General features: G+C 33.4%; 1 pseudogene; it reads left to right on the top strand.

The window, feature by feature from the left end:
• The first annotated feature begins 10864 nt into the window (after positions 1–10864).
• Positions 10865–11218, top strand: LOC119529308 (annotated as a pseudogene).
• Positions 11219–11669: the final 451 nt, after the last annotated feature.

The following is an 11669-nucleotide window of genomic DNA, read 5'->3' as shown; positions in this document are numbered from 1 at the left end:
ATTTGACATGGTAGACATAATACCAATATTTGATGATATATTACCATTAAAGAAATTTAAATGGTGAAATATCATTTTCTTAAAAATACAAATGAACATTATTAAAATTGAGTTTTAAAGCCACAGTACTCATGATAATGTGATACATATAGACCAACGTAATAGAATTGAGAATTCAGGAGTAAACCCTCACACTTACAGTTAATTGATTTTTGACAGGGTGGCAAACCCACTCAATGGGAAAAGAATAGTTTCTTCAACAAATGATGCTGGGTAAACTGGAAATCCACATATAAAACAATGATGGTGGACCCCTACCCCTTCTAAAAGCACAGCAGCTGAAGAAAATAGAATAGAGATGAATAGAACAGCATTAAAATTAAAAATTTTGTGCCACCAAAGGATTTCATCATGAAAACAAAAAGATAAGCTACAGAAGGGGAAAAAAAAATATTTGGAAGCCATGTATATGAAAGCAGCCTAATATCCAGAAGATATAAAGAACTCCTACAACTCAACAACAAAAAGAAAAACAACTCAATTTTGAAATGGGCAAAAGATGACAGATTTCTCTAAAGTAGATATACAAATGATGAATAAGCATATGAAAAGATGTTTCTCATCACTATACATTAAGGAAATGCAAATCAAAACCACAATGAGATACCATTTCACACCCATTAGAATCGCTACTACTTTAAAAATGGAAAATAACAAATGTTGGAGAGGATGTGGAGAAATAGGAACACAAAGACATTATTGGTGGAAATGTAAAATGGTGCAGCCCTTGTGAAAAACAGTTTGACACTTCCTCAGGTAAGTATAAAATTACCCCATGACCTGGCAATCCCACGTCTAGTTAGCTACCCAAAAAAGTTGAAAGCATGGATTGAACAGATATTTGAACACTGATGTTCATAGTGACACTGTTCACAATTGCCAAAAGATGGAAGCAACCCAAGTGTCCATGAACAGATGAACGGGTGAACATACAATAGAATATCATTTTATCATAAAGAAGAATAAAGTTCTGATACATGCTACCACATGGACAAAACCTCAAAGACATCATGTGGAGTAAAATAGGCCAGACACAAAAGGACAAATATTGTATAATCTCACTTATATGAAATAATTAGAATGTGCAAATTCATAGAGTTAGAAACTAGAACACAGGTTACCAGCAGCTGGGGAAGGGGAGGGAATGGGGAGTTAATGCTTAATTGGTACAGATTTTCTGTTTGGGTTGATGGAAAAGTTTTGATAATAGATGGTGGTAATGGTGAATTGTGAATGTAATTAGAACCACCAAATTGCATAAATGAAAGTGGATAAAATGGGAAATTTTAGGTTGTATATATGTTACCATATATACATATATGCATTACATATATACATATATGTATATATACATATACATACATATATACATATACATATATACATTACCAGAATAAAAATTAAAGAAAAAAAAACTGATTTCTTCACATCCTCTCCAATGTTTGTCATTTTCCATTTTTAAAGTAGTAGCCATTCTAATGGGTGTACAACACAAAGAATGAACCCAATGTAAACTATGGACTATAATTAGTAGTATAGTTACAGTAATATTTCTTCACTAATTGGAACAAATTTACCACACTAATAAAAATGTCAACAATGGAGAAAACTGTGTGCTAGAGGGGTGGGCATATGAGTACTCTGACAATCCATATGCTTTTTCTGTAAAGCCACAACTGTTCTCCTTTAAAAAAATAGTTTTATGAAACTCTCTCAAATCAAAAAATTCCTCTTCTTTGTAAGTTGTTAAAAATCATCATCATTCAAGAAACAGGCCAACATAGTGGTTAAGCACTTCCTTGGTTTGAATTCTGGAGCCACTTATTATTAGCTCCACGGCCTTGGGTAAATTATTTAACAATTACAGCCATCAGTTTCCTCACATCAGTTGAGAATAATAACGGTACCCATCTCATAGTATTATAATTAGGAATAAATGGATATATAAATATATGACACATAATATTTCAACTGCTCAGTAAATTTTAGCTGATATCTTGTTTCTTGTACTTAATAGCTTCTGAATTAAAAGGTAATGATACTAATTATGACAATGCGTTCGATAATTGGTCAAAAAAAATTACTAAAGAAGCAGAAATTCTATTTCTGATTTTAAGATGCAGTAAGTTATGTTGTAATTTTACAATCTATAGCCCATAGAATATTCCCACTACGTAGTAACTACCTGATGTACATTAATTATTACTATTATTATTATTATTGGGCAAATTATGTTTTGAGAATCATATAATCCTGAACCAAAACTGATAAGGACAGTGCAAGAATGAAAAGTACCGGTCGATTTAACAATGAACCTGAGCCAAACTTCTAACTAAACTATCAGCTAAATATTTCCAACAATAAATCATAACTAAAATAAGTTTATCACAGGAATAGATGCAGAGTTTAACATAGAAAATCTATCCCTGTAAGATTCCACACAAACACATTTAAAACAGAAAATCCATACTGATGAAAAATATTGGATAATATCAAATGACTATTGTTAAAGCTTTTAGGAAAAGAAGAATAAAGGCATATCCTATCTGATAAAGGTCATCTATGTAAAACTTATAAAATATATAATTATGCATAAGAAATTTTAGACATATTATATTTAGAGTTGGGGATAAGATAAAGATTTCCACTATTAACAGACAGCTTTCAAAATATTTAAAATCTAGTCATGAATCAATACCAAACAATCAGACCTGATGCAGTACAGTCAAATTGGTGTGCACCAGCTGTGCTAAAAAGTGCTGAAGACTTAGCCAATGCAATAAGACAAAGTAAAAAATATGTAGTCAGTATGATAATTTTATCTACAAAATCAAGGACAATCCATAAACTCATCAGAAGCACTGAGTTCATCAAGGAAGACTGGTGCATAATAAAAGGGTGAAATTAAAACCAATACTCTCTATTTATATTTTATAGAAAATAAGGTAACATTGACTATATCTACAAAAAGGAAAAGTAAAGCATTATCCAAAATATACACAAAAACTTGAAAATATTTAAGGATATAAAATATACATATAGGAAGCATTAACATTAAAAGCGTGCCAATTATCACTTATCTGTACTATAAATTTAATATAAATTCAATGATAATCCATGAAAGAATTTGTGCAAAATTGAGCAAAATGAGTCTAAAATTTATGTGAAAAAAATAAAAGTCAAATAAATTTAAAGTATTTTTTGAAAAGAAATAAAAAGTGTAAGTGCATTAGGGTTCTCCAGAGAAAAAGTGCTCAGAACAAAGATATATATATAGTATTGCTTAATAAGACCATGGGGTCTGGCAAGTCCAAATTCCATAGGGCAGGTCACATACTGGAAACTCTAAAAAATGTTATGCTGAAGTTGAATACAAATTTCCTAACAGCGGCTGGATGACGGAAGTTGAAGCAAAAATACTTCCTTCTGATTTCCTAAATCCTCAGTTTTGGCTTTTAAGACCTCTAACTCATTACATAAGGAGATTCCCCTCATTGCTGAGGGCAATTTCTTTTGTTGGCTGTAGAGGAAATCAGCCACAGATGCAATCAATTTATTATAGATGCAAATCAATCTACAAAATACATTCATCATAACAATCAGACCTGTGCTTTTTTGATCAATCAACTGAACACCATATATAACTGGACACCATAAGCTAGCCAGGTTAACACATGAAATTAGCCTTAACAGCAAGGGAAATATTTCCCAACCAGAAGCATTGCAAATCCATCATAAAATGGGTGGCAGTAACATACTAACAGACAAATATGCCAATGAAACAAGCTGGGAAATAGACCCATGTATCTTATGAGGACTTGTAAATTAAAGAGAAGATAGTACCAATAAGTTAGGAAAGAATAGATTATTTATTGGTGTTGGGGAAATTTGCTCACCACTTGGAGAATAATATATTAGATCATAAAATTAACTCACAAGAATAAAATACAAGTAAGAAAAGCAGATGTGCAAAAATTTTGAAATGTAAATAAAGAAAAATACCTATATGGAAATGGGGCAAGAAAGATTTTCTTATTTAAAAGGCAAAAATGTGAAATGACAAAAGAAAAAATGTTTGTTTTAGTTACATCAACATTAATGATTTCTTTTCTACAGATGTGTCTGCTTGCCAGGCTGCTATGACAAATATCACACAATAAGTTGGCTTAAACAATGGAACTTTATTGGCTCATGGTTTTGAGGGCTAGGAGAAGTCCAAAATTGAGGCACTAGTCAGGCAATGCTTTCTCCCCATGGTCTGTGACATTCCGGTGCTGGCTGCCAGAGATCCTTGGGTTTCCTTACCTGCCTCTTGTCACATGTCATTTCTCTTCTGGGTTCTCTTGACTTTTGTCTCCTCCTTGTGGCTTTTGCTGACTCTATGTTCCAGTTTCATACTCTTTATAAGGCTTCTAGTAATCCAGATTAAAACTCAACCTCATTCATTTAGGCAATGCCTTGATGTAAAATAATATCTTGAAGAGGTCCTGTTTACAATGGATTCACACCCACAAGTACATAGATTTAAGATTAAGAATATGTTCATGTTGGGATACATAATTCGATCTGCCCCGAAATGATGTTATAATATGCAAATAAATAGAAAAATTTGGAAAAGATATTTGCAACACAGTGTATATATATACATATACATATATATATACACACATAGGATTAAATCTAACGTGCTTTTTAAATTTCTTCAAATTATAATGATTTGATAGACAATTCACAAAATAAGAAATTAAAATAACTAATGAACATATAAGAGATGTCCAAGCTCCCTAGACATTAGGAGAGCATATATTAATGCAGTAATAAGAATCATTACACACCCAAGGGAAAGACAATGGTCTAATTTTTATGACATAAAATGGTAGTGAGATTGTGGGAAGCTGAAATCCTCATTCATTGCTGGTAGGAACATGAATTTGAACAGTCTTTCTAGACAGCAATTAGGATGTTTTCTGAATTCCAATTCCACAGAGAAACTTTTGAAAACTTACAAATATATAAAAGTGTACTCATTGCAACATTGATTAAAATAGCAAAACCTTGAAAACAGCTTGTGTCTATGAATTGAAAATGGATTTAAAATATATATAAGCAAATGGTGAAATAAAATAAAAGAGTCAAAAAGGGTGAACTAATATGATGATATTGTGAGCCATTAATTGTATATTTTAGATGAATTGTATAGTGTGTGAATATATCTCAATAAAATTGCATTAAAAAAAGAGTGAACTAAATCTGTATTTAATATCATGGGAAGAACTAAAAAATGGAATATTGATTGAAGAAAAATAAGTATGTCAAGCTATGTAGCACAATATCATGTACATAGAAATGCAAAAATTGGCATCTTTGAGGGATCAGCCTACCAATGAGGGAAGAAGAGAACAAAATGTAAATAAAGGAAAATGAAAAGAAAGAAAAAAATTGTGTTGTAAATTGCAAATATAGATCAATACAGCTGTGTGACTGAGCTAAAAACAAAAACTAAAGCAAAAATGAACTAGATAATCTGCACTCTTATTTAATTGAACTCCTGTCAAAAACCCACCCTAGTTGAAATTTATCTAGAAATTCTTATGACAACTATTAATCTAATCACCACAAATTAAGGTATGATTTAATTCCATTGACCAAAAATTATATCTAAGCATTATAACCTAAAACTTGCTAAATATTTTGAAGATGTATAAGGAGAGAGAAACTCTAATATTTTATTGATAGCTCCATTTTTTACTTAACTTCAGAGTATAAAGTATATAAGAAAAATACATCCTTAGTTAAAATTTTCCACTAATTGGCTTATCTAAATAATAAGCATTTATTAATGTAGATTTCAACATTTTTTTTTGTTTTTAAAACAAAGTATAACAAAGATAGAGAAGATAAAAAAGGAAACACAATTATAAAATGTGCCATACACTGCAAAATCTCAAATTTGATAAATTATGTTAAGAAGGTACATGGGGACTTAATTATTATATATGTGTCATGTGATTTGCATTAACACATTTTTAAAATATGCATAAATTTTCAGTCATTTCTTCCCATTCTTTCACAAAGTTTTTAAAACCCTACATTACACACAAAAAGCAAAGAACTTTCTACTAAAATAAGTTAACTGGTTGAAATCTCTCACGTACAAGAGTTATATATGACCTATATATTATACATAAAGGTATGGTTCTACAAACAATTATATATTAAATGTATTATACTATATCATATCATATAACATCATATATATTATACTTTATTTTATATATATATATATATACATATATATGAGAAATTAATGAAATTATCCTTTATCTAAAAGAGTGTGTTTCATAGTACAAACCAGAAAACAAGCTATCTGCCATTGCCCATCCATGGGTGGCACTTTAGGGATGTCTCTCCTGGATCTATGCCAAGTTAACAATTATTATTCTAAAACAAACTGAGAGCAGCAACCCTGGCTCAGGCATACTGTGCTACTGCCAAATGCTGAGGCATAGCTACCATCTCTGTTGTTCTGTCTGGATTTCAGAAAAATGAGGAAAAGTATAGAAAGAGCCATTTTAAAAACATTGATGTCCCTGTAGATGACAGCTATGTACATCACCCAGAAAGTGAGTGCTGTTGTGAAAAGGTAGAGCCAGCACTCTGTATTGCCCTGCCAGTAAATATGAAGACAGATTGAAATTCAGAGAATCAGTGCTTATCTCAATAGTTTGGTCAGTGTTTTAACTTGGGTAACCCCAAAGCAAAACCCTGACCCAATGATGTGTGTGCAGGTAGATCATTTAAGAGGAGCTCTCAGGAAATTTCCCTAGGGGCATAATGGAGTGAAGTAGGGATGAGAAGGCAGCCAATTAAGTATGTGATGTCAAGCAAAATGTCCTAGTGGTTAGTTGGAACTCATTTCCAGTGGTGAACTATGGAAACAAGTGAAGAACTGGGGCCTCAGAGACACACTCCACACCCCAGAAGCACAGGAATTGACACCAGTTGCTGCCAGTTACCGTTTGAGGCCACAGTAGGTGAGGGGGACAGAGGTTGCTGGGGATGAGGAAGAGCAGGCAGGCTTCCTGCTGGCCACATTCAAGACAGAGTTGGTTCCACCCGTGAAAGAAAGCTCCATGGCAAAGTGATTCAGGTATTGATAGCTGGAAGTCCTCTGGCAGAATGATACTATAAGACCTGAGGAGATACAGATAGGGCACCAATGGCTTCTGCTGAAGACAATGCTGTCCACCAAAAATTTGATTCCTTTTGGGGGAAACTCTTTTAGAGAACTTCAATAAATGAATTGACTAATCAACTCAGAAAAAAAAATTCTACATTGAAATGAGGAAAGGCCAACCTCAACTTTCTAATGATCAACTTTAAAAAAAACCCAAATGCAAGAATTGGTTGTAAGAACAGTAAAAGCTGTGGTTATCAGTGACCCTGGTTTTGAGCTTAGAACATTTGGAACATGTTTGAATTATATTATTGATTGGTATGAGAGGAAATCCTTCCCTACTATGTCCCTTCATACACACACAGAAATTAGTAGGTCAAGGAGTGGCTCTACTGCCACCTGCTCAAAGTGTAATGTGAGCTTGTCAAGAAGCAAAATGAGTCACCTGAACAACTCTTCAAGGGAAGTTCTTCCAATCAGTGTATTGTAGATCCGTTTATCCAAATGTAGTGATTGTTGTAGGGATGGGAACCTAAGGAAAATTGGTCCACACAGTGAATTCCAGGATATATCATGCACTTAATATATCATTACATTAATAGAAAACTAATTGAAAAATAAGAGTAACCATATCCATTTGTTAGTTTATGAGCCCCCTTTTCAAATTAAGACTGAAGCCATACCACTCTTTGACATTTAGGATGCATAATAACGCATTTATTTTAGCTTGAACTACTTTGTGTTGGATTTTCTAGGACCTGTAAACAAAAGATCATTCTTCATAAATATGAATATGCCTGTATTTCTCCACCTCATTTTCATTAATATTATGTAATAGTACTCTTTTACTTAATGTCCAGGTGGTTATCTTTTAAAAAAACACATTCTATAGTGATTTTACTGTTTGTAGTTTAGAAAATGAATAAAAATGTATAAGATATATGTAACTATTAATGTAATATACAAATATTAATTTTGAAATCTAAAATGTGAATGTATTGACATGTTCCTTCTGGACAGATTATCATAGTTCTGTCTCTATTGCCACATCTTTATCTCTATACCTATCTACCTGTCTGCCTTTTTTCTAGAAAAGAGGATATATATTTCTGGATAGGAGAAAAACATTTGGCACTAAAATCACAGGCTTGCCTGGGAAAAATATATAAATCAAAATGTTTTTTGGCACTATTTTTCTTGGCTATTTTGTTTTTTCCTACACATTGTCCAGGACCATTGCCACTGTCACATTTTTTTTTACTCTTTATCACCTATTTCTCACTGTGATAGTTAATTTCATGTGTCAAGTTGGTTAGGTTATAGTATCCAGTTGTTTGGTCAAGCAAACCATGGCCTGACTGTTGCCCAGTGAAGATTGCCTTTAGCAATGAGAGGAGTCTCCTCATCCAATCAGTTGTAGGTTTTAAAGGGAGTACTTTCAGCAGTCAGAAAGAATATGTATCTCTCCTTCAGACAGGCAGCTTCTTCTGGGGACTTTGTCATCACCTTCATTGGGTTTCCAGATTACAACCTGTCCTATGGGATTTGGATTTGCCAATCTCCATGGTCATGTGGGCCAATTCCTATAATAAATCTCTTAATATTTACATTTTTCTGTCAGTTCTGTTTCTCTGGAGAACCCTAATACACCAAGTTATGAAACTTTCATGGCATATGGAGCTATTCTTCACATAGTTACCTATATTATACATAATAATAAATTACTTGGTGGTGGAGTGGTGTATGGGAATCCTGTATTTTATGCATGATTGTTTTGTAAACACACTTCTCTAATAAAATAATAATGATAATAATAATAATAATAATAATAATAATAATAATAAATTACTGACTCTTTATGGAAAGTCTTGAAGACCCAGCAGGTTAAATTTCTTAGGGAAGATCTTTGGGACAATTTGAACTCTCATGGAAGTGTTTATATGTTTGTGTGTAAGGATATTTTTCTCAGACAATGGTTCATAACTTTCATCACATCTTGTCAGAGACCTCTAATTCAGAACTCATTAAGACTCTCTGTTTTAATAGCAGAATTTCTGACATGCTTCTGGGAGAAAGACAATTGCATAAACAAACATTCCTATCCCTAACACCACACCAAAGAGTAATTGTGCCTACCTGTTCCTCTTAAGAGTGGCTCTGTTTTTACTTTCTCTTCATGGCTAAATTACATAAAATCCATGAACAAAGTAAAAATAATGGATTCTACCAAACTCTTGATAAATATAACATTCCAGTCATTAGAGAGTTAATTGTTTAAAGCCATACTGAAATATGGCTCAAAGAATCCCAAAGGACTTTAAATCACATTTTGTTTTTAAGCAGCTGTCACACTTTTGGCAAAATGCTCATATGACCTCCCCTTAGAATGCATCTGTTTCTTTAGAAAAGTCCTTGGGGCATTAGTTGAAATATTGAGAAGTGGGATTATCTTATTAAATGTACTTAACTCTGAATTTATTTAGAGTATGTTCAGGGCAAAAGACAGTGTAAGTAGATTGTGTGAGATCACCCAACAAATCTGGCTCTGTCTACCATAAAGATTTTTTTCTTTGAACTATTTTATTAAGAAATAGTATTTTATGTATTTATAAGTAAGATGAGGAAAGGTAGAAACCTAGTGTCCAGTCCCCTTACCACCCCCAGTGTCTCAGTGCAACTCTGAAATGTGAGCACATTTTCAGGATTTCATTACCTACAGACAGAAGGGAATTATTAAATCCTACAAATTACATGATCATTGGTTCTGTCAGAGGTGTTGTTATTCTTTTTTAAATGCTGAAAATAAACTGCCTCTGGTACTTCTGAAATATTGGCTTTACCGCTTCTCAATATTTTCTCAATTTGATTATATATATATGTGTGTGTGTGTGAGTATATATATATATCTGTGAAAGTAATGAGTGAACATATAAATTCTATCCAAACACATTTCATTTTGAGAATGAAAGTGATAACTATTAATAATTACACAGAAATAATATGAATTAAACAGAGCTGAAACAGTCTGATCATCCTTTTATTTGTAGACTATTAATGAAATATCTTCACAGCACAGGAAATAAATCCAGGTAAAAGTGACTTTCACTTTAGTTTACAACTGACGTGCCAAATTAATAAAAGAGCAAAGGAGCTCAATCAAGAATACAAGTTATTGAATGGAACTCCCACTACCTCTGTTGTAACTCAAGAAGGTCCTTGGTCTATGTCACCCTTACGTAGTGCAGAATCAACTCTGGCAGTGATGTCAAGTGCCCCAACGTTGCTGCCTTTTCTATTGCTTCAAACTGAGAGTTGAAAGCATGTCAGTCTCATGGACTGACCTGAAGGCATTTCTTGCTCTTCTTTCTTACAAACTGAAATGTCCAATTTCTTGCTGTGTCATTGTTCCTACGGGAAGTATCAGATTAGTAAGTCTCACCAAGGCCTATTACTATCATGCTCTCAAACTGCTGGTTTGTGTTTTGGGGGAAGCTTTGTTCTAACAAATGTTTGAAAAGAATGCTCTGATTTCCCTTCCTTTCAACTGTAATATACATCCCGTAAGACTGTTAAAAAAGTAAATGAATCTTTGTCCTCTTCCGGAGAGGGTACCTAAAGGCATTCCAAATGGTTCAGCATTTGATGTACCATCACAGGCTATCCTACAATACTGCTTCCAACAAAACTAAGCTGTCCCAGACCCCTGGTAATAGAATTGTTTACCTTTATACCAAGAAGGTTAGGAAGGCACCAAAATCTGCAAGTGGCATGTGCCCAGGCTGACTTCGGGGTGTTCATGCTGTGAGGCCTAAATTTCTTATGAGGTTATCTAAAACCAAAAAACATGTCAGCAGAGCCTATGATGATTCCATGTGTGCTCAGTGTGTCCATGACAGGATCAAGTGTGCTTTCCTGACTGAAGAGCAGAAAATCATTGTGAAAGTGTTGAAGGCACAAGCACAGAGTCAGAAAGCCAAATAAAAATATATGAAGCTTTTTTGAATAATAAAAAAAAGTAAATGAATGATATGTTAGCATGCATCATTGCAATTTGCGCATATTCAGTTTGCAACAAAATGAATTCTCACAGCTCCGTAAAACAGGCATGATCATAGTTAGCAAAACAGGTACAGAGTAGACTAGAAAAAATATATGGTAAATGGAGGTGATTGAGAAAAACTTGGACAAAATTGTGAAGGAAGTGAAATGGGTCTTCAGTGGCCTAATTCCATAATTCTCCCTTTCATCGTGGCCCTTCCTCTCAGGGCTTCTCTAGCCTGGTCTAGCAAACCGAACTCTGACCAGTTGTAATAAATCCATGCTAAAGTGTAGCCATAAAATTTGTAATAATCTTGCCTATGATGCTTTGTAAGGAGCTAATACAGAAACTGGAATGAATGCAATATTGTGAGAGAATTTTATCACCAGGCAC

Source organism: Choloepus didactylus, chromosome 1, assembly GCF_015220235.1.
Source record: "Choloepus didactylus isolate mChoDid1 chromosome 1, mChoDid1.pri, whole genome shotgun sequence".
NCBI lineage: Eukaryota > Metazoa > Chordata > Mammalia > Pilosa > Megalonychidae > Choloepus > Choloepus didactylus.
This window is presented reverse-complemented; position numbering and strand designations above follow the sequence as displayed.